The sequence below is a fragment of the Alligator mississippiensis genome, chromosome 1, assembly GCF_030867095.1.
Source record: "Alligator mississippiensis isolate rAllMis1 chromosome 1, rAllMis1, whole genome shotgun sequence".
Lineage (NCBI taxonomy): Eukaryota > Metazoa > Chordata > Crocodylia > Alligatoridae > Alligator > Alligator mississippiensis.
The window spans coordinates 124,372,384-124,393,401 of NC_081824.1; the positions used below are offsets into that span (position 1 = coordinate 124,372,384).

Here is a 21,018-nt window from a genome sequence, read left to right on the forward strand (position 1 = left end):
CAGTTGGATTGACTGGGGGCAGCCTTTGGCACCAAACTCAAGCTAATGCCTCTGTAGCTGTACCTGCTCTACCACTGCACCTCTCATCCAGACAGTTAAGTTAACATTTTTGATGAGCCATTTCACCATCTCGCTTCTCACAAGATAAATGGCAGAATGTTTTAGGAGGGATGGGCATGAGGCAAATGAGATAGTTTGAGGAGAGCTTTCCAGGAGCTGGAATTAGAACTCAGATGTCACAAGTAGGCTTGCATTTAGGACTCCACCCTGTTCCCACTGAAGTCAAGGGTCAGAATCCATTTATTTCAGTGTCCAGGATCAGGATTTTAATTTACCAGATGATGTTGCTTCTTGTGATATTGCACTGCATCTCTTTGCGGTCAGAAACCAAGCTGGTTGCTCCATGGAGGACATGCTTAGCTGCAGGCAGCTAACTGAAAGGGACCTTGAAGTGGTCCTCAAGCAATCAACATTCTTGGTCATCACATTGAAGTGTAAGTGCTCTCAAAAATCAGGGGACTGAAAAGCATTGTTTTCACAGAGCCACAAGTGGCTTTAATGAGGGTTATCCAGAGTCCCTCTTAGGAAAAATCAGTATCAAACTCAGTCCTCATGAGCAGTTTACATTTTCCAGATACTTCATGAGGGAAAGGACGGCGTGTGTGTGTGTGTGTGTGTGTGTGTGTGTGTGTGTGTGTGTGTGTGTTGCCTCCCTTTTTTTATGGAGAGATGAGATCAGCTCAGATACTTTTCATTGCCCATGCTTTCTGAAGTTTCCAAAGGCTGGCTTTGTATTGAGAATACTGGCAATTAATTCAATAAACATTCCCAGCTTCAAGCACGTATAAGAATGCATTACAGTCTCCACTTGATCAGGAAGACTTTCCATGGGTTGAAGAGAACCATGTGACCCAATTGAACCAAAGCAAAAATGGAAACATTTACAGAAGATCTTCTGTTTTCTATTTTGGCTGGTGGACGCTGCCTCTTATTCACTTTAGCCCCAGGCCTTGCCCCATTGGCCCCCTATTAAATATAGTTCTTCCAAAGCCCTGCACCCTGCATCCATTCACCCCTCCCCCCCTGGGAATTTTCTGTTTCTGGCTTTCTGCCTTTCTTTTTTCCCATCATAGCACAGGGCCATCTCTGGCTACCCTGGTTTGCATTCTTCAAGTTTTTTTTTTTTTTTTGCTCCTTTTTATAATACTTTTTCCCTTTTTTTTGGTATTGCTGCTCTGGTGTTTAGTGCCTGTTGCTGTTAGAATCCATCCTTAAAACAATCACTTCTTAAGTCAAACTGCTTTTCAATTTATTAAGCTCAGTCAAATCAATGATTACAGCTTTCAGGGCTTTAAACTGAAGTTATTGTAGCATATGGTAACAGTATTTGCTGGTTTCCTCTGGGAATCCCACCCACCGTGTTAGTTGCAAACAGCTATATTAAGAATGTTGTTCTCATGTTTTAAACATTTGCAATACTGCCCCACCCAGTTCAGCCTCCATTTCAGAATGACTTCTGATCCATAAACTAAATGAACAGTGGAACTACTGGAAACTTTGCCTTTGGTTTTAAATTGTTTTTCTGTTTCAGGATAGGATTTAACATTCTGTATTTTACTATGACAGAAATACAGCTCACATAATTATAATAAGAGACAGGTGTTCAGTCTATCATTATGCAGAAGAGAGATCTTGCTTTGATTTGCTGTGCTAGTGTAATATGTAATTCTGTTTGTACAATACAATCAAATGAAGCATGTAAAGGTATACATTAAGCTAAGTAGACCAATGACTTGCATTGAGGAAAATGATCTCTTAATGACAACTTAAGTTAAATGCACAATAAATTTCCATAGTCAAATATTTTAGTTCTTAGTATATGTTTTAATTAAGGGCTCACAACCAGGGCTACAATTTGTCCTCCCATGATGGCAGGACTGTTCATAACCTTAGCTTTATGAGACTCCATGAGAGCATGGCCTATCACAACATGACAATGTAGGATTTTCTTGTTAGATCCTAAACTCCAAATACCTTTTCAAACCTTAAAATTAATTACTATCCTTATTTTTGCCTAAACAGTATCTTATTATTTTCCCTCCTTTATATGATTTAGCAGTGACAACAAATTACGTGGCATTAGTATTATTTTATTAAAGCAGGTATCTTTTTCTCCAGCAAAAATTGGCTCTTTTTTGTAATAAAGTATCAAGAATTAGTGAAAGTGGATGAGGTGTTATGATAAATGTGACAAACCCAGTAGTGAAGGATATGTTAAATACCTGTCCTTAAATCAAGAAAGTAACAGGTATCTGATTTCTTGATAGCCATTGGTAAGAATTCCCTCTATGGTGTGGAACAGCAAAATCAGTCTGGCATTAAGTGGTGAGCATTTTCCTTTAGAGGACGAGAGAAACTGTTTTCCTTCAAATCCACATGCCCCGGGTAGAGATAGAAATTATAATGCCCATGGCTATGGAGGTTCCTTGATTATTGTTGCGTAGGGATTCCCCTTCCTGATACAGCATAGGTTTTGGTTGTAAAAAGAAAACAATTGGGAACTTAGACAAGATGACTATGAAACAAACCAACTATGCCCTGCTTCTAGAAAACTTTGCCCCTCATTCTTGGCTCCAGGCTTGGCTTCTTTACTCCATGTATTTATTGCTACCAGAGCGGTGGATTGTAATTTGTTTGGATTCTGAAGCTGCTCGTGAAAGCAGTGCAAAGCCTTGCACAGAATGCAATCACCTCCATTTGGCGGGCTGCTCAGATTACAGGGATCTTCTTCAGGCTCCCACTTTACTGCTAAGATGGCCAGCAAAACCATTAATGGATCAGGTTCCAGCTGTGTCAGAAACTGACTTCTTCCCTATGAAATGTCCAGACAGTGGTGACAGATGTGACAAATGTGACAATGCAGCTAACAACCCCCAGGCCAAGGTATGTGATAAGATCCTCCCAGACAAGGGGGTCTTGCTGCAGAATCCACATCTAGGAGAGTTTGATCAGAAGTCTGACTGTTTCTAAAATGTGCTGCAAAATGATAGCACCCCTCAGCCATAGCTCTCTCGTCACCTATAGAACTCTACAAACAAAATCAAAAATATACCGCAGGCTTCCCAAACACAGGAAATAGAGATGATCTGGAGACAATGCAAGTCCCATTAAAGGCCGTATAACCTTTGTAGGAATTATGGATATCAGCAGAAACATCCTCAGCTGGTTAGAAGTATCAAGATGTTGTCAAGGTCACAAAGCTGTGGGGACTGTGTCTTGAAAAAATGAACTGCTATATAAGTATTTGGGGCTGGATTCTCTAGTCTGCTGTAGCCATGCAGTGCCATTCAGGCAACACAAAGTGGACAGATAGCACTTGGAAAAATGTAATGAAAAATTTCCCTTCTGAAAGAGAAAGAAAGGAGGGACAGTGCAGCTGGACCCAATTCCAACCTGGAACAGAAGCCATGAGGTCACCAGGTCATGGTGGAACAGAGGTATGACATGCTACAGATACATTAATGGAGATATGACATAAAGAGAGTTAGTTGCCTCTCAGCTCCTCTAATTAATGCCTGGCCAACACTGAATTGAAGATCTCAACTTGTCCCTGCTGGTTTTGTTCCCCCCTGTGTCAACTGGAGCTTAGAGACCATAAATATCAACACTGCTAGCACAAGCAGCATTATTTTCAGATCTTATGACACCAGCAAAACTGAGCTTGATTAGAGTTCGGGGATGGGGGAAGAGGGGTGGGGAGTGGAACAACCATAGGCAGTATCTCATTATGCTATCAGTCTGTTTGTCAAACTAGTCAAAGTGATAGATTGTATAATGGGCTCACTGTGCACACAAATGAAATAGTGTTTTAAATAAATAGGAGAGGAATAAAAGTATAAAGTAAATGAAGGATCATTATTATTGTATTGTATTAAGTGAGGTCAAAAGCCTTTTATTACAGTATTTTAATTGTTGGGCTGTGATAACTTTGGCTGATTTGAATTTGTGTCCAGACATAGAAAACTTCAGTTTGACAATGTTCTTGAGCCAGTTCTAGAGATTTTCAACATTATTCAATCAACCTTGAAAGGATTTTACTTAATTTTTCAGATTGTAATTTGGTAGCATTTTTTTCTAGTGTTGCTGGGCTTCTGTTTAGCTGTTGCTATCCCTCAAAACAAATCCAGGTATAAATAGAATTTCATGGGAAGAGATACTTATTGGGGAAGAAAGAAAAAAAGTCTTTTGAAAGATGTATAGCATTTGGTAATATACTGTGTGGAACCAACAGCTATTTTAAAAAATAATTATTCAGAAATTTATTTGTAGTGAGAATGGAGGAAGTCAAAAAACTTTTTGTGTGATCTTTTTTGAGACTCAGAATATTCAGCCAATTGTATTTATCCCTCTACTACTGCATATTTTATCTTGCAGTGGTGGGCATTTGCATTATCATCTTTACAACACACTCTATTTCAGTCTACTGCTCCGAGTTTTTTTTGTTTTGTTTTCTGCAGCTTGATCACACTGGGAAAGTCATAAATAAATAATCATTTTCACAAATAAATCATCTCTTAGTTCAGTTTCCCTGAATGTTTTAAAATTAAATTTAAACACAAAATCAGAGATTAAAAATGTTGAGGGGAGGGTTGTTTTATGCCTGGCTTTGGTTTTTGTTTCAACTAGCTCTTTAAGTTATGCCTGAGTAGGTATAAACAACAGGTATAACAAGAAACACAGCTGACTACTAATCTGATCATAGATAATGTATTTTCTGCCTCTTAGGATGTCTATACATGTGCTCCAGGGTGGGGGAGGAGGGTACTCTAATTAGAACAGCTCTGAGAGCTGCTCTAATTAAAGTGCCCACAGTGGCACGTATTCAGCATCTGCCCTCTGGCGCTTCAAAATGGAAGGAGGGGCACTTTAACTAAAGCTTGTTTGATGAGCTTTAAAGTGCCCCCACCACCATTTTGAAACACGAGCATGAAGGAAGGAGAAAGGTCCCACATGAAAGCCTGCCAAAGGCTAAATGGGACCTACACTTAGCTTTGGAGCCAGAAGCAATGGAGAGCCTGCAGCGGCAGCCAGAGCCCTGTTTTGTCAGATCCTATTCCATCCGGGTTGGGTCCCGTCACAACTGCAATGGCACTTTTGGCATGGCAGCAACACTGGAAGAGGCCTGAAGAAGGCGTGGAGCCAGGCAGCGCAGCCCAATCCCCTGGCCAATACTACAGGAAACAAAGAGAGGGTTGTTTTCAAGCCCAAGATCTCTGATGGACCAGCTCACTGCCTGACAAAGACTGCGGCATCTGGAGATTTTGGGGAACCCAGCAGGAACCTGCAGCTAAAAAGGAGAGAAGGTGGTCATGGAGGGAGCAGCGGTGCAGAAAGCAAGGTTTCTTTTCTTTTTTTTTTTTCCTTTTGAAGAATTTTCTTGTTTGCATCCCTACTCCTGGCAGGGAACAGGCAGCCGGCCCTTTTATTTATTTATTTTTTATATAGAACTGCAATTGGGGAAGGGCTGCTTGGCCAGCATTCAGGGACACAAGCTGATTAAGCATGGATACAGCCAAGGACTTGCCCTTGATTGGAGGGCTGGCTGATTCAGCAGGAGGGGTGTGGACTGAGTTTAAGTTCTTGTGTGGCCAATGGAAAACCATTCAGGCCCTTTGACTGGACTAATCTTTTCTGTTGTTTATTTGGTCTGCTTGATGAGGCTGGGTGACCTGGAACCTGAAAGTTGGTGCTTAATTGGATTTTTACTTAGTTTTACTTTTGAATACTGTGATACGTAGCACAGACAGGCCCTGAGGCTGGGACACTTAGCTGATCTAATTGTTGAAGGTTTGTTTTCCCTTTTTGCTTTTCCCTTGGATCCAGGCTGACAGACAGCCTTGTTGAGGATGAAGTGATACAGGCTGGTGGACCTGGCCCTGAGATCACCCCAAGCCTAAGGACTGGCAAGTGAATGCTTTCTGGCATCAGGTTGAGACTTTACAGTCAAGCTATCTGCTTCTAACTGGTTGGTGTATGGATGGGTGTGACAGGGGGTGGACTCAGGGCTGGTCACTGTACTGGCACACCCCCCTGCCCAGGGCAGTCTGCCCTGTCTTGCCTACCATTACTTGTTATATTAAACTTGATGTAAAATGAGGGAGGCTGCCCATTTAATGCCCCAATGCCTAAGGCATTATATACAGCTCTGACCTCCCTATACCCTGTCCCCTGCCTTGCAAATGGTACCCAAAGTTCTTCCTCTCTGACCCACACTTGGCCTCAAAATATCTGAGGGCTTACTGGGGTCTGCCTTTGACCCAAAACTTGGCCACACCACATCTGAGGGCTTATTGGGGTCCAATTCCTCCACCCTCTCACTGGGGCACCAACTTATGCCCCCTCATTGAGGCTCACTCCCTGAACTACTTGTGGGGCTAGCCTATATGTAGACCTTCAGGTCGCCCTTGCAGCCCTACTCTACACCAACTCTGTGTAGCCTTTCAGGCTGCCCTCACAGCCCTACTATATGTGGCCCATTCTCTCACTCTGCCCCCTCACCGAGGCCACTCTTTGGACCCCCTCCCCTGGAGTCCCAGGGTCTTACACCCCATGGGGCTCAGGTGTCTGTAGATGTGCCTGGCCCCCAAGCCTGACCCTAACTACTGGGTTACCCAGCAGGTTGTGAGGGCTGGGGCAATAAGGTGCTCCTTACTTACCTTCACTGGGGAGGCAACTGGCATTGCATTTCCTGGGGACCACCCCGCCACAGGAGGACCCACCACACTATCCTACCCCAGCAAGGTGTAGTTTCAAGTCATGCCCCAAGACCAGGATCCTCCTCCATCCCCATAGGTCCCCTCTGTACCTCCACATCACTGGCCAGCTAGGCGCTGTGAGTGTATCACAAATATAGCCTCTTCCACATTTGACTGCTAGGGCGGAGCTCTCCCTCCATGTTGCCATAGCAGCTTGCGGCTGCTCGCACCATGGTGCTAAACTAAGTTGTGCCCCCTACTGTTGCTATGAACTGTGGTAAGGGAAAGCCAGGTCTCAGTACAAGCTGGGATGCTTCAGTGCAGTTAAGCCTTACTCCCTCTGCCCCTTCCATATACATTCGTACTAACCAATCCATTACTGGTTCCCCAAGCTTGGATCGGTATTGTTCCTGTAGACCTTGGATTTCTACCTTTGTGAAGGAGCGCTGCTCGGTCTGGGTGGGCCCCTCGAGTGAACACGGGTCACTTGCACTGGAAATGTTTGGGCCAGCTCTCCCTCTAAGTTCTCTTGTGCCAGTGGGGCATAGGGCTGTGGGATTTCGTGGACCTCTTCTGCAAGCTTCACATATTCGCCTCCTGGGTCGTCCCACAGCTCCGTCTCTGGAATCTCACCATACAGATACTGCCGCACCCTTTCAGGGAGGGGCTTGACTGACTGCGCCACTTGCACCTTTCTCTCGAGGGAGGCAACTGCCTGTGCAACTAGTATTTTCCCCTCCCAACGCTCTAGTATTTCCAGGCAGTTTTGCACTGCTCTGGCTGCTGTGTAAGCCACTCTACTAGAATCCTTTTCTTCTCTCGATTCCCTCTCAAGCTGGGTTATTTGCTCTTTTAGGGATTGATTCTCCTGATGAAACTGAGTGGCCTCCTCCACCCCAAGTCTCAAGCAAGTTGCCAGCAGCCAAGACAAGCATCCTTTCTTGGGTCTAGCCTTCTGCACAGCAGTGAACGCGGCCCACTGACAGGGTACTGTGGCAGGATTGCTCCAGGTGGGTCTCAACCTCTCCTTATCCCACCCCAGATTCCTAGTGCCCATAACTTCTTCTATCAAAGCAATCAGCAAGGCCCACCCCTCTGTACCATTCTTTGCCTCTGAACTCTCCATCCTCAATCCTGTTCGTAACGCCAATTTTGTCACAGGCCGGCTAGGCACTGTGAGTATATCAGCTGTGAGACTTCTGGGTTTGGGACTGAGGAGGCAAATCAGGAGTGAAGTAAAGGAAAATTTACTTATAGCTTAGCATACAACAGTTAATAGAAAGGTTAATGTGACAAACAGATAGTACAGTAATAAAGAGCTAATAGTGAATAATAACAACAGATAGACAGAATGACAAAGAGTTCCCGCATGGGGTTGGCAACTTATCAACAGTCCCTCTATGCCAGGTGTGTACCAAGTTGTTCCAGCAAAGTCAGGTGTCCCTGATCAATGCTGTCCAAGGGGTCACTGGGAAGGTCCCTTGGTCAGGATCCGGTCATCGCTCACACTGGGAGTCCGGGATCCAGGCTTGGTACAGCGATGGTCCTTCTGTCCTGTCCTTCTAACTGGTCACTTGACATGCACGTTCCTTTATGCCTTATCTTATGCTAATCTGTTGACTTTAGAGCCACTCACAATCTTGCCCTAGAGCTGTTACTCTATGGGATCAAACGGTGTTAGAAATTATCATGAAATGTTACTGCGCAAACTCGGGTTCACCCAATAAGCAAATTACACCACATTACATTGAGGTTTGAAATTAGCATTACCTGCCCAAACTCAACCCCTTGGTTCCTTATTCCTTGGATTCCTTGGAATGGACTAATTATGTTAGGTGGTCAGATCTTGTTATGGCTAACCTTTAAAAAACCTGTTAGGTCAGCTAATCTTGTAGTTTGGCTTAATTTTGGGGCCTAGTCAGTCTCATGATCAGTGCAAACAGATTCAACACTTTAGTTAAATTGTGACAGACAAATTCCACTTGCAGGTTGCAAACTTGCAAGCTTTGCATTAGCTAATCTTAACTGCAAAACAATTGCCTGGATGTCTCCAAGAGCATATATTTATTGCTCATGATAGTAACCCCTCTGGTTCTGCCTACCACAACAGATGTTATGAGCAGCAGCTCTAGTCGGGCGATGTTCTCTTCAGCTGCTTGCAGCAACTGCTGCCTCAGCCCTGAGGGCCCAGGTTTAAAATAGAGGCTGCTCATCCCCCTCCTCCTATCTCAGGGCCCTCCTGTGGTCATGTGACCAGCTTGTTACCCTAGCTCACATGTGCTGGCTGCCCTGTTGCCTGCTCTGGCCCTTAAAGTGGCAAGCACCAAAGATGCTCTGCCACAATGGGGTAAAGGGTAGGTAGGAGCCCCTTGAAGAAAACTGACTGGATGGGCCCTAGATCAAGCACTTGGTGAATAAACCATCTCCTGACTGATAGAAAGAAAATAATTCCACGTAAAGACGTGGCAGACTAGAAACGGGCAACCTTAACGAGTGCTTGAATCAGGGGAGTCCCATCCCTCACAGCACAGTCCCATCAAAAATCAAGTTGCTGAGTGCTGCAGCCCTATCCGGTGTCATGGTGACAGTGAGGATGCTAAATACAAATGATGCAGAGGCTGCTGGAGTGCTGTAATAAGCACATGTCAGAGCAGAGCTCCATCATGTATGTAGGTACCCTTATTGATTAACTGTATTGTAGTACCCATGAGTTACAATCATGGACTAGGAGCTCCCTTACAAAAGGGTATAAAGACTGCCCTTTAAGAATGAAACTGGAGAAGTGTTCAGAATGGTGAGGGAGAACAAGAAAAAATGGGACATTACTGGTCTGTGTGCTGGACAGTTCATAAACAGCCGACTGTCATGCTTACATCTCAGGAATCTATTGCTATGGGTCCTTTACTCTTTATTGTGAATTATTTTAGTAAGACATGAATTTATTGGATTTATGTGCTGTCCTTCCCAAGAAGGGCTCAGGATAGCTAAGAGATGAGAGCAAAATAACTTATAAGCAAGCACATGAGAACAAAAGAGAAAAACAAAATAACTTATACAAGCTAATAGAGCATCATAATAAACCATAGAGCAAAAACTTCCTAAACAATATCCCATTTTAATCTTGCCTGCTAAACACCTGCTCAGACAGGAAGATCCTACAGTGCTTCTGGAAGATGTCCAGGTTGGGTCTGGCAGGCCTCAAGGAAAAGGGATTTCTAGAGCTGAGGAGTGAATAACAAGCATGACCTCTTATGTGTTTTGCCAAGTGATCTTGGTGCATTGATGGAACTTGCAGGAGGTTGCCCTTGGTCGATATTAGGCATTGCAACGTGGCATAAAAGAAAAGTATAAAAGACTTAAAAATGCCCAGTATCCTGCCCTCACCATAGGGATACATTGATAATCCCAGACAACAAAGGCCCCAGTCTCCCTCAACTAACTTTTATAGGTCTGGATAAGTGTAGGACCTGTCACAGCTGACTACTGTACCTGTATCCCCACCCCCAAACCCATTCTCTGCACCAGTGGGTGATGACAAGAGAAACAGATGCATATATACCAGATAAGACAGAGAGTCCTCTACCCTGTGTGTTAACACTGTAGAAAATGTGGTGGTCCCCAAGCTATGATGGATATAGGTAATTTGTTTCTCTATGATTATGTCTTTGGCAAGTAAGGCCCAGTTTTCCAAACAGAACCACCTGGGCAGACCCAGAATCCACTGGGAAGACGCTAATTGGACTCCTTACAGGCAAGGGAAGGGGGTGATTTATCCTTGTGACTCTTTTTCTGGGGCTGCAGCCTGGAAGAACAGTTTTATATGTATGATCCCACATCTAACATAACCAAAATATTTCTGTTGCTTTACTTATGTTACCAATAGAGAAGGCAAACCTTTAATAGAAAAATGACGTGTAGAATCACACTTTCTAAATTAAGCAGTCACATACAATGTGCACAACAAAATGATCACCTAGTCACTAGGGACCTACTTAAATTGCAGTTCTGCGATTTTCGCAGAAACAACAAAAAACAGTGGTTTCTATAATCACTGAGAAAAATTATTTCCTGTAATTTTGTGTGGAGCCACCCCCACAACAAAAAAATACAAGATTACCAGAATACAAAGAAAGTGCAGAAATCCCTGCAGCCATGGAGCAAGTGGTTTGATAATGCAGTAATTTATCTGATATTTCCATGGATTTAATTATGCCATGGTTTTTGCCTCTTGGCCAATTAGGAGTGAGGGGTGGGGCTGCCGGGGTTTCTCAGCCAATTAGTGGTGGGGGAGGAGGGGCCCTACTGCAAAAAGGCCACAAAATCAGTTCCATAGGATGCAAGTGGCTTGCAAAAATCCCTTTGTCTCACCACGATTTAGGTAGGTCCCTACTCATCCCTCACCTACATTTTTCAAGGGCCATGGATACTAGGTTCAATGCGGCCTCCCATAGCTCAATTTCTAGGAGTATCTTTAGTGTTTTGGGAATGTCTATGTTTGAAATGTATTGCGAGTTTTGTGCATCTGTATGAAATGATCTGCAACAATTACGGAATCACCAATGTGTGCACACTGTATTGTAATCCTACAATTAAGCTATGTTTGCGTTGTATCATTGCAGCAATGCAGCATTGTTTTGTTTAAAAATATCTGTTCTGCATTCTGCTCAGAACAGATCAGATGTATTTTTCCCATAATTCCTTTTGTTTTATCCCATCATTTTATGAACCAGCCAGTTCTGTTTTCAAAGTGCTTGCCTAGAAACATTGGAAACAAGCTGTTGCAAGCATATTTAATATATGAAGTTACTTTTGAATGGGGGCGGGGGTAAAGGCATCTGAGGACAAATCTTGATATCTACTTTTAGATATTTTCCAGGAGCAGATTCACTTGGAGGAGTGTCATTAGGAGCTCAGCCAACAAACACTGACTTGGGTGACAGGATTGTGCTGTAGACCTGGGATGATCAGCGGAGGTAGTTGTACATCAGGATGAAGTTCCTAGAAATTCATGCAAAGCTTTTCCCACAGTGGCAGGAGTGGCTTATAAATGGAGACAGTGTGGAGGAGAGTGTAGCAATTGCTGTCAAGAAGTGTGTCTCTCACAATTGCTGCTGGTCAGTATATAGCCAGTTGGGTGTTGGTAGATAAACTATCAGATCTGTTATGATATAGCTGTGCACAGCAAGGAAGAAAGTGCTAGTCCTCTTAATGATCAGGCTGGAAAATGTGCAGGAAGTTATTAATGGGAGATGTATGGTTGTAGTTCTCCTGGGATGCTGGGGGACTGTGATGCTGGGGGACTATGAGTTAACTTGAATTGGGAGGAGATCTGGGATAGAAGTTCAATAAACCGATTTAACCTAAATCAATTAAGTCTGATACTATATCCATCGAGGTTTATTTTAAACCGGTTTTGGCCATTTTGAAAGTGGTTTATGTGCACTGCACTTCTGTTGTGTTACAGATTTGAACTGGTTTCCAATCACTTATACCAGTTTATGTGTAATTTCTGTTCCTAGTGTGGAGGCTCTCCACCTACATTGAGTGAACGCCTATATCTTAATAAAAGCAGCTTTCAACATGAGTATAATAATGTGTCTTTAAAAAATTGCAACAAAACTATTGTGTGCATAAGCCATTTTAACATTAAATTACTCCATTTAACCTGTTATAAATGTCAAGTGTAGACAAGTAGGGCTGTGTGAAGCTTCGGGTGCTGATTCAATTCAGCAGAGATTTGGCCTGAGTCAGTGGCCAAATCTCCGAATCCGAATTGAATCAGAGGACTCTTTAATCTCTCTGAATTGAATTGGAACCCTCTGAATCAATTTGGAGAGATTCGGAAGGATTCAACGATTTGGACATAGACACAGCTTTAAATATTTTTTCTACATACCTCAAGGTACCAGGCAGCTCATGAACACTAAGATGCTGGGCTGGATGGAGCATCCCACAGGAATGCGGGGAGAGGGGGGCCCCCAGTGTGCTTGGCAGCAGACCCGGAAGTAGACCAGAAGCGCTTCCAGTCCACTCCTGAGTCCGCTGGGGAGCACTCCATGGGTCCCACCCCTCTACACCCCGGCTTAGCAACTGGTGCCTCCTGGGTCTGGGACTCACCTGGAGTCCCCCCACAGCCTCCCCGTGCTCCTGTGGGATGCTCCATCTACCCCGCCATCGCAGTGTTCACGAGCCATGCCTGGTACCTTGAGGTATGTAGAAAAAATATTTTAAGCTTTGTCTATGGCCGAATTGCTGATTCTCTGAATCAGCATTGAATCTTAAAATTTGGATTTGGACAAATCAAATCGGGACAGTGATCCAAATCAACAAATCGAATCACTATCCCCAATTCAGGCTGAATCTGAATCCGAATCGAATACAGCCTGTTTCACGCACCCCTATAGACAAGCTCTTATTCCTATGAACAAACTTCTATCATGTGACAAAGAGAAGAACTTGACTTGTTTTAATTTAACAAAATGAAGCCTGGGAGGGGATTTATTTATAAATGTGTCAAAGGGACAAACACCAGGGGGAAGAGATCTTTAAGCTAAAACATAATGTCAGCAGAGGAACAAGGGGTTTTAAAGTGGCAAAAATATATTTAAGGTGAAAATGAAAACAAGATTCCTATCTATCACAGCAGTGAGGTGCTGGTACTGCCACCTAATAGGAGTAGCAAGGGAAAAAGCTCATCTACCCCTAACAAGGAATTTGAGAAGTTCATTAAAAGGATGTTATGATAAGGTTGCCTCTGATAGCAGCCCAAACACAATAAATAACCTATTGGGTCCCTTCCTGACTTTTGTTCCCAGAAGTGTAATGAGCAGGGTTTATGCCCTGGGCAAACCCTTGGCAGGGGGAAGGTGCTGTTGAGTGTGTGGGGGTGGAGCGTATGGGAGTCTTATCTATGCTGGGGAATCAAAAACAATTACTGGCAGCAGTGGCTGCTGCTATGTAGACGCAGCATGGTCCACCAAATCTGGCTGTTGCTTTTAAAGCAGCAGCATAGTATATGTTCACCGGGCTGCTGTTCTAAGAGCAATGCCATGGGGCTGCTTCTCCTGCCAGGGCACAGATTCTGTAAAGGTGGGATGCAGTTCTGGCACCCCTATCAAGTTGGAGATCTGGGCTAATGCCCTGCCTGTTGACCTTAAGTGATGCTGCTGTATGTTTTTATGAAACTAACTCCTTAGTGAGGTCCATAGATCAGCAGCAGAAGGTACCTGTAACACAAGCTTGCTAACCAAATCAATTCCACAGCTATGGTGAGGTACCTGATACACCTCAACAGCATCGCTGAATGTTTTTGTTTGCTCTCTTAAGAACCAAACTTTTATTATCTTTTTAAACTCCACTCCAAACAAATGGAGCTTGGATGTACGTTTATAATAACGAGAGGCTGTAGGCAGCTATTTGCAACTCCCTGATTTGGGGCTAACTGCATCTGGCACAAATTAAGGCTCCATATGGGCAACCCCAAACTCTGCCATTTGTGGAGGCACAGTGGCTATGTTTCCTCCTATACCCCTCCTGCCCAATTCCTGACTCTGGAATGCTCCCAACATGCTTTCTCCTTCTCATTATGCCAAGGAGTTTGGGCAACTAATATAGGAGATGGTGGAGTCATTTTGGGCAGCTGTACATCAACCGGAAGTTTTCTTAAGAAGATAATTTTTCTATTTGCTACTTAAAAACGTTCAGCTATTGGTTAAGGCAAAGTGGCCTTAACCAGTTGGAGATCTCTAGCTTCTTGCCCATATAGAATATATTATGTTTGTTTTAATTTGTTTATGATAAATGCACTATGTATGGCAACAGATCATAGCCACAAAACAACTTTTCACATTCTCTGTAGAATACTTCAAAGGTAGGCTGGAGTTTTGTTGTTGTTTGTGATTCAAGGATTGTATTAATGGTTTGTCAATGGGGAGGTATCTAAATGGTTTGTCTGGGGGAGGTGTCAAAAATGAATTGAATTAAACAAGGAATGGGTGTTATGGTGAAAACATTATTACTGAACATTGTGTTTATTACACAAAAGCGGCTCAGTGAGCTCAGCAAAGTTGTCCCTGAAAAATGTATGTTTTCTTTAACACTGCTGCTTTATCTGTGGAGCACCCTCTTAGAACAAATTTGTAAGGCGGCCTCCAAATCCTGCATTCAGCAATTGTTGCTGTGGAGTAAGCAGATTGCTTTATTGTGCAAGGATAGTTGATTTTATTATTTAAGAGTAACCTTTGCAAATGATTTATAAGCTTTAAGTTCTATCCCTACCAAGCATTTATAACCATGTGATTTTTTTCCCCCTTTACTTCTGTTGCTTTTTGCATTCATTGTATCATGTTTCAGATCAGATTGTAAACTCTTTGGTCTAGTATAAATGCATATTTTAAGCAAATAGTAACAATGTTTTAACTTGTTCTGTCTATAATAACATACCTTAAAATTTAAAGCTTATTTTAACATGTTTTTTAAAGTGTACATTTTAAGTCCTATCTACAAGACAAGCTCTTTGAGTCAGTAACTCTGTTTCTTCTACATTTGTACACAGTCTCCTATGACTGCACTGTATACTGATGTGGGGGGGAGAGCTTTGGCACTAATGTGCTATAAATAATACACTAGTAGGCACTATGCTTGGTAGCCAGTCTTAGCAAGCTTAGCCTCTAAGAATGTACAATGCTTGAATATTATATTACATGCTAATAATGAACCAACATATTAGATCCTCTAGAAAGAATCTGATCCACTTATGCTTGGCAAATCACTTTCTGTCCAGAGGTAAACTTATTTTCTGAAATGAAGGTTGGTGCTATGAATTATTTGCCAGCAAGATCAAATTATGACATTATTTCATTTTCATACAGTTGCTCATGAAGATCCAACTAAAGTTCTAGACATCAGCAATGTACTAAGCCTTTCTTAACCATTCCCTCCCCCCTTCTTGCTCTGTCCAACGGTGCCTCCAAAAAGGCTTTATTGTTCTTCTGAATAGCAAAATTGTTTCAATAATCTTTTCATTTGGTTTTGTGGTCTGCCCCCCCTCCCCGCTCTGCATTTCTATAATTAAATACTTGGCAGGGTTGAACTTATTTAAGTTCCTTTCTGGGTAGGAAACTCTTTTTTGGCTTTGCTTTGGAATGTCCCAAACTATATGATATATAAAAGTTCCCTCTGTCTGCTGTGGTTTCAAGTCCATTTGCAGAACTGAGGTTCAGATCTACTTAATAGTAGGGGTGGGGCAATGGGGGAATGAGGAATAGCAATCACTATACTTGGCGATTCTAGTACAGAAGTTAAATAACTGACTTTGGAATAATTAAAAAACCCCCAGCAAATGCCCTGTTCCAACCTGCCTCATTTGCTAAGGAACTGAACTGATTTGGCCAAATTATCTTCCCATTTTTGTACACTTAATTCCCATTGTAGTCTGAATGTTGAGAGGATGAATAGCAGGAACACAATGGTGTGTGTGTGTGTGTGTGTGTGTGTGTGTGTGTGTGACTAAGTACAGACATCTTGGGGCATCAGTGGGAGGTTAAATCTGATCAAAATGGCTGCCTAATATCAGGTAAGTCAGAATGGAGGGACTAGTGGGAGGGCTGGTGATCCAGCAGCCTGGCAGGAATTGGGGGGGGGGGTCCGCCGGTGGATGGGGGGCAGGTGTGACCCATGATGGGTGGGGTTAAGGCATGACCTGTGGGGTCCCCCCCCAGCAAACCTAAACCCCCATCCTTTCCACCCCTCCCACCCCGCAATGGGACTCATTTGCTCGGCTCTGGCAGCAGCAAACGCTGATAAACATGGCTGCACCCAGAGCAATTTGTGGGATGGGGGTTGAGAGGGCTAGCTGGTTGAAGGGGACAAGGGAGGAGGGCCAAAAAATAGCCGGGGGTGGTGAATAGAGCAGTCCCAGGGCTAGGGCCAGAGGCTGGGTTTTCCTAGCCCCAGGGCTAAGCAGGAAAAGTATACAGAAGTTCCATGCTCCTGTTTGATCTAAATTGAATAAGTTTGATACTACATAGATCATGGTTTATCTTAAATTGTGTTCTGTGATTTTTAGACCAGTTTTGTGCGCATGGAGCTTCTGTACAGTTACAGGTTTAGACTGACTGCTGGTTACTGAGACCGGATCTGTAAGTGTAAGGTCAGCAGTTGGGTGATCAATCTAAGTTTAAATTGGGTGGCCATTTTGAACCTGATTTAACCTCCCCAAATGTCTGTACTTAGCCCGTGTGACCTCTGGAAAGCCTGATTTCCAGACATTCTAAGCTCATGCACAAATTTTGACTGGAGATATACTTATTATCACACTCAAAAATCCAGTCCTGTGTACACATTTTAAACATCTAGTCTACATTTAAACAATTTAGATTAGATGTACAGAAGCACTGTTCAAACTGCAAAGTTCATTGGGTTCAAACCTCAGGCCAGCTTTCAGCAATATAAAGCATAAAAATGCCCTAAAAGGATAACAAAGATTTCCCATTGACAAGGAAAACTTAAAGAGGTACTGAACTGGCATGGACAGCCCTACACCACCAACCTCAACAGAAGGAGGGTACAGAGTTGAGCACATGACACTTCACCAGATCTCAATGCAGGCAGCATAAGTTAGAGTATCCTTAGGGAGCGATTAAAATGAAGGCAATTTAAATAATTGATCTAAATTATATAAATCACTCTTTTAAAAATACCATTGATTTAAATTTAGTTGAGATCTTTCAAATTAGTTTTATAAAATGCAATCATACACATTTAATATTTGTAATCGTTTACTGTACATTTTAATGTTATCTCTAAATGCTTCTGTTAGTAGAGCAACTTCTTTAATTTTAGAAACTTGTATCCTCAGAAGGCAAGCTAATGAAATTTAAAGTCCTGATTCTTCAGATACTTACATAGATACGAAACTTTACACATATGAAGTGTCCCAATGACCTAATATGTATACTTATTTGCATGTGCATAATGTTTGCAAAATTAAAAACTAAAACTGTACTTTTTTAGTAAAAGTTTAACTTGGCATATTACCTTATAAACTGAAAATTGTCAGTGTTAATGATATTGACTTTCAACACTAACCATTACTGTGAACACTTACGCACATGCATGTGCACATGCAGATGCATCAACATTTAAAAAAATAGAAATCTAAAGTTAGGCTTCTAAGCCTATATTTAAGTGCCTAATTGTGGGGCTTTCAGAAGCTTTAAAGTGACATAGGAGACAGTCCAGTTTACTGTAAACACAAATGGAGAGGGATAGGCTGGTGGAAGGCAGTCAGTTTATGAGCAGGGAATAGTTGGATGCAAATATATAGCCCATACTACAGTAGTAAAGGTTATGACATTCTGGGCTTGATTTTTTTTCAGTACAGATGAAGATTTTAAGCATATTTGCTCTTCTGCATTAAAACTGTGTATTCTATTGACAATTAGAAAACTGGATAAAAGGCCCATTTTGGAGATTTGAGGGGGTAGAGAGGCAAAGTAATGGTAGCAATTTTATATTGTACTTGTCTACTGTAGGCTGTGTTAAGAGTACTGTCCTTTATTCTACTGGTAAGTGCAGCTACACTGCTTTAAAATTAAACCTGGCTCATTTCAAACACTATTCTACAATTTAAATAAATCATTAAATAACAAAAAAGTGTGTGTTTTCCTTTTTTCTTTTTTTTAAATCCATCATACTCTGGGGGACATATGAAGCTTTGGCCCCACATCAGGAAAGCACAAAAGGAACTTTGGGGCTGGAACCCTTGAAGCATCAAGTCTCTCTATCAATATACAAACATATCAACTCACAAAAGTGAAACACTTTGCAGTTTAGCTCTTCTTGTTGATAAACATTTTCAGCAATGAATTGGCAAGTCCCTCACTTATTTAAATGTTTCTATGCCCTCTTTCAGTCAATGAGCTCAGTGTCTTGCAAATCTGAATTATTTATGCCCCTGCAACAGAAGGTATTGTTGTCATTTTACAGAAGAATGAACTGAGCCACAGGGAAGGTGAACATGTAGACAACTCAGTTACAGTGAATCAGTGGAAGAGTCTAGTTTCCTCTTCTAATCAATATCCCCCTTCAAAAGGTAAAGTTTTAATTTTTCTGCTGATGCTAATGCTGTATCTAGCCACCAGTCAAGTCCATGCCAATATAGAACTTGGAGTTGCCAAATAAGAAAGGAACAGCTTTGACACAAATCGTAATACAGAAATGTTTTCTGTTTATTTATTAAACAAATATCATGATAGTAACAGTTTTCACCTGTTCATGATGTTGCATCGTGAGTGATCTGAAGCTTCCTGTCTTGCATAGGCATTTCTTGTTATGGATATCTGTTGTTTTTAGTAGCCTGGTTTGGTTAAGAAAGAGTTATGCCAGAAGAAAAATGTATTACATCAATGTATCATTTACGTAGTGTTCTTAAAGGGGTTGTAACCTTCAAAATGAGTAGATGTTGTTGTAATTTCTATTAATATTACTATAGTTAAGGGAACATCAGCATTTCTATCACAAATGTAATTTTAAGGGTTTTATAACTAAGCAGTACAACATTGCTAAATCTTTGTATTCAATATTTACTTATATCTATCAGGGAAAAACATATGAGGGAATCTGTATAGTCATAATCCTTATCATAAGAATCAAAATATATTCATGTAATTATATAATAATCTTTGAGATCAGGAAAAGGGATATTGAGTTCACAGTGTTAGTTAATATCAGAGGTAAGCAAATCTAGTACTGCTGGTATAGATGGTGAAGATGTTGTTTCTCCCTACTGTAGCTAGGTGCATAAAATAATTGTTGCGGTGTTCAATTATCCTCCTACTCTTTCTCCTTGTTTTTAAACACCTGTTCTCTCTTGTTTAGAATATAAATGCATTGGGGTAAGAACAGACTTGTTTTCGAACAATAGGACCTTGAGGTCTTTAGAAGCTATAGTAATGCAGATAAATAATTATAAAGATGATGATTGATAATAGGCAGCCTAAAAATATTAAGATTGGTTGTATATTATGTTGTAACAAGGCTCTATACAGACCTGTGTTAGATCTATGGAAGGGTAGGGTCATTTGTGCAGTCTTGGTGTCCTTATGGAAACTCTGGCCATTGGCATTTTCCTCTCAGCCCCCTCCTCACGCCTACTTTTGAGACAAGCTGCCTGGGCCCCCTTTTTGAGGGGTTGTCATCGGGTCTTCTGGAGGAGGATACATATAAGGAGAAGTTATGATAGCTGTATATATATAATTTTGACTCCATTCTGCTCTATGGATGGAGACAGGAAATTCTAATAAGGAAATTGTGTTAAAGCTAAATAATTTCTTAGCCTCACTCATCACCTCAGCTTTACTGATGAGGTAAGCACTGTCAGGAACAGAGGAGAAGGTGCTGCAAGGAAGAAAATGAAAAAGCTGCAGATTGGAAGGTAGCTGCTCCTGTCTCTTGAAACCGTGCTAGATCTGCTCCTGAGAGTATGGACCACTGAGGGTTTGGAGAGCTTTTTTGTTGGTTTTGTTTTTGTTTTCAGTATCAAGTTGAACAATATTTGAAAAATGTAAGGGAGAAGAAATTCTGTATCAAGTCTCCTGGAATTCTTTTGAGAGTACGCTATTAGGAGCGAATAAAGAGGAAAAAGTAGTACATATTATTGACCTGGACTTCTAAAACGTTTTGACCTTCTGAGGTTATGAAGCATTCAAAATGTTTCTATCACAGAGCAGAAATGCTTTGAGAAAAAGGGTAGAACTAAAAGGTCAATTTTCAAAATGGCAAAAAGTTTTTAGTGGGATACCTGTTAGATGAGGGTTACTTAATGAACTCCTAACATCATGTGAGTAAGATAGCAACCTGAAATTAGTTACGTTAGTCAAAATTAAAGATGATTTATAAATCATATAGGGAAATCAGAGGGCTTCTGCAGGACTTGTTTAATAGGTCTCATTCCATCATGTGGTATAGCAAATTCTCTGTTTATCTATAAATGCAAATATAATTACATTTGCAGATAACACTTGCTGCTTTTGCTGCTGAGAAAATGGAGTATTAAAATAGTAAGGGGCTAACAGATTCTTGTAATATGTCAGCATAGATGCAATGAGTAACTGTTTGACTAAAGATACAACGGCTGCAGGAAAAAAGTGCCTGCCAAATTAATTTAGTGTTAACTGAGAGTGACAACATGATGTGATCTGCAGATAGAGACAAAAAAGATGTTCTACTTACAAAGCAACCCATATGGTAGCTTATGTCTTAA

General features: G+C 41.7%; 1 protein-coding gene across 6 annotated transcripts in view; it reads left to right on the top strand.

Moving 5' to 3' along the window:
* The window catches only part of UTRN (utrophin), a 631,944-nt gene that overhangs the window by 31,419 nt on the left and 579,507 nt on the right, over positions 1–21,018 (top strand). For 4 of the 6 annotated variants that reach the window (XM_019488372.2, XM_059713704.1, XM_059713697.1 and 1 more), the window contains one exon: positions 7,612–7,765. The exons of 1 other annotated variant lie outside the window; for it this stretch is intronic. The gene's annotated coding sequence lies outside the window, so the exon portion shown is untranslated. Of the gene's footprint in view, positions 1–5,019; positions 5,399–7,611; positions 7,766–21,018 lie in introns of those variants that run through there. One more of the 6 variants, XM_059713711.1, reaches the window with a different exon arrangement.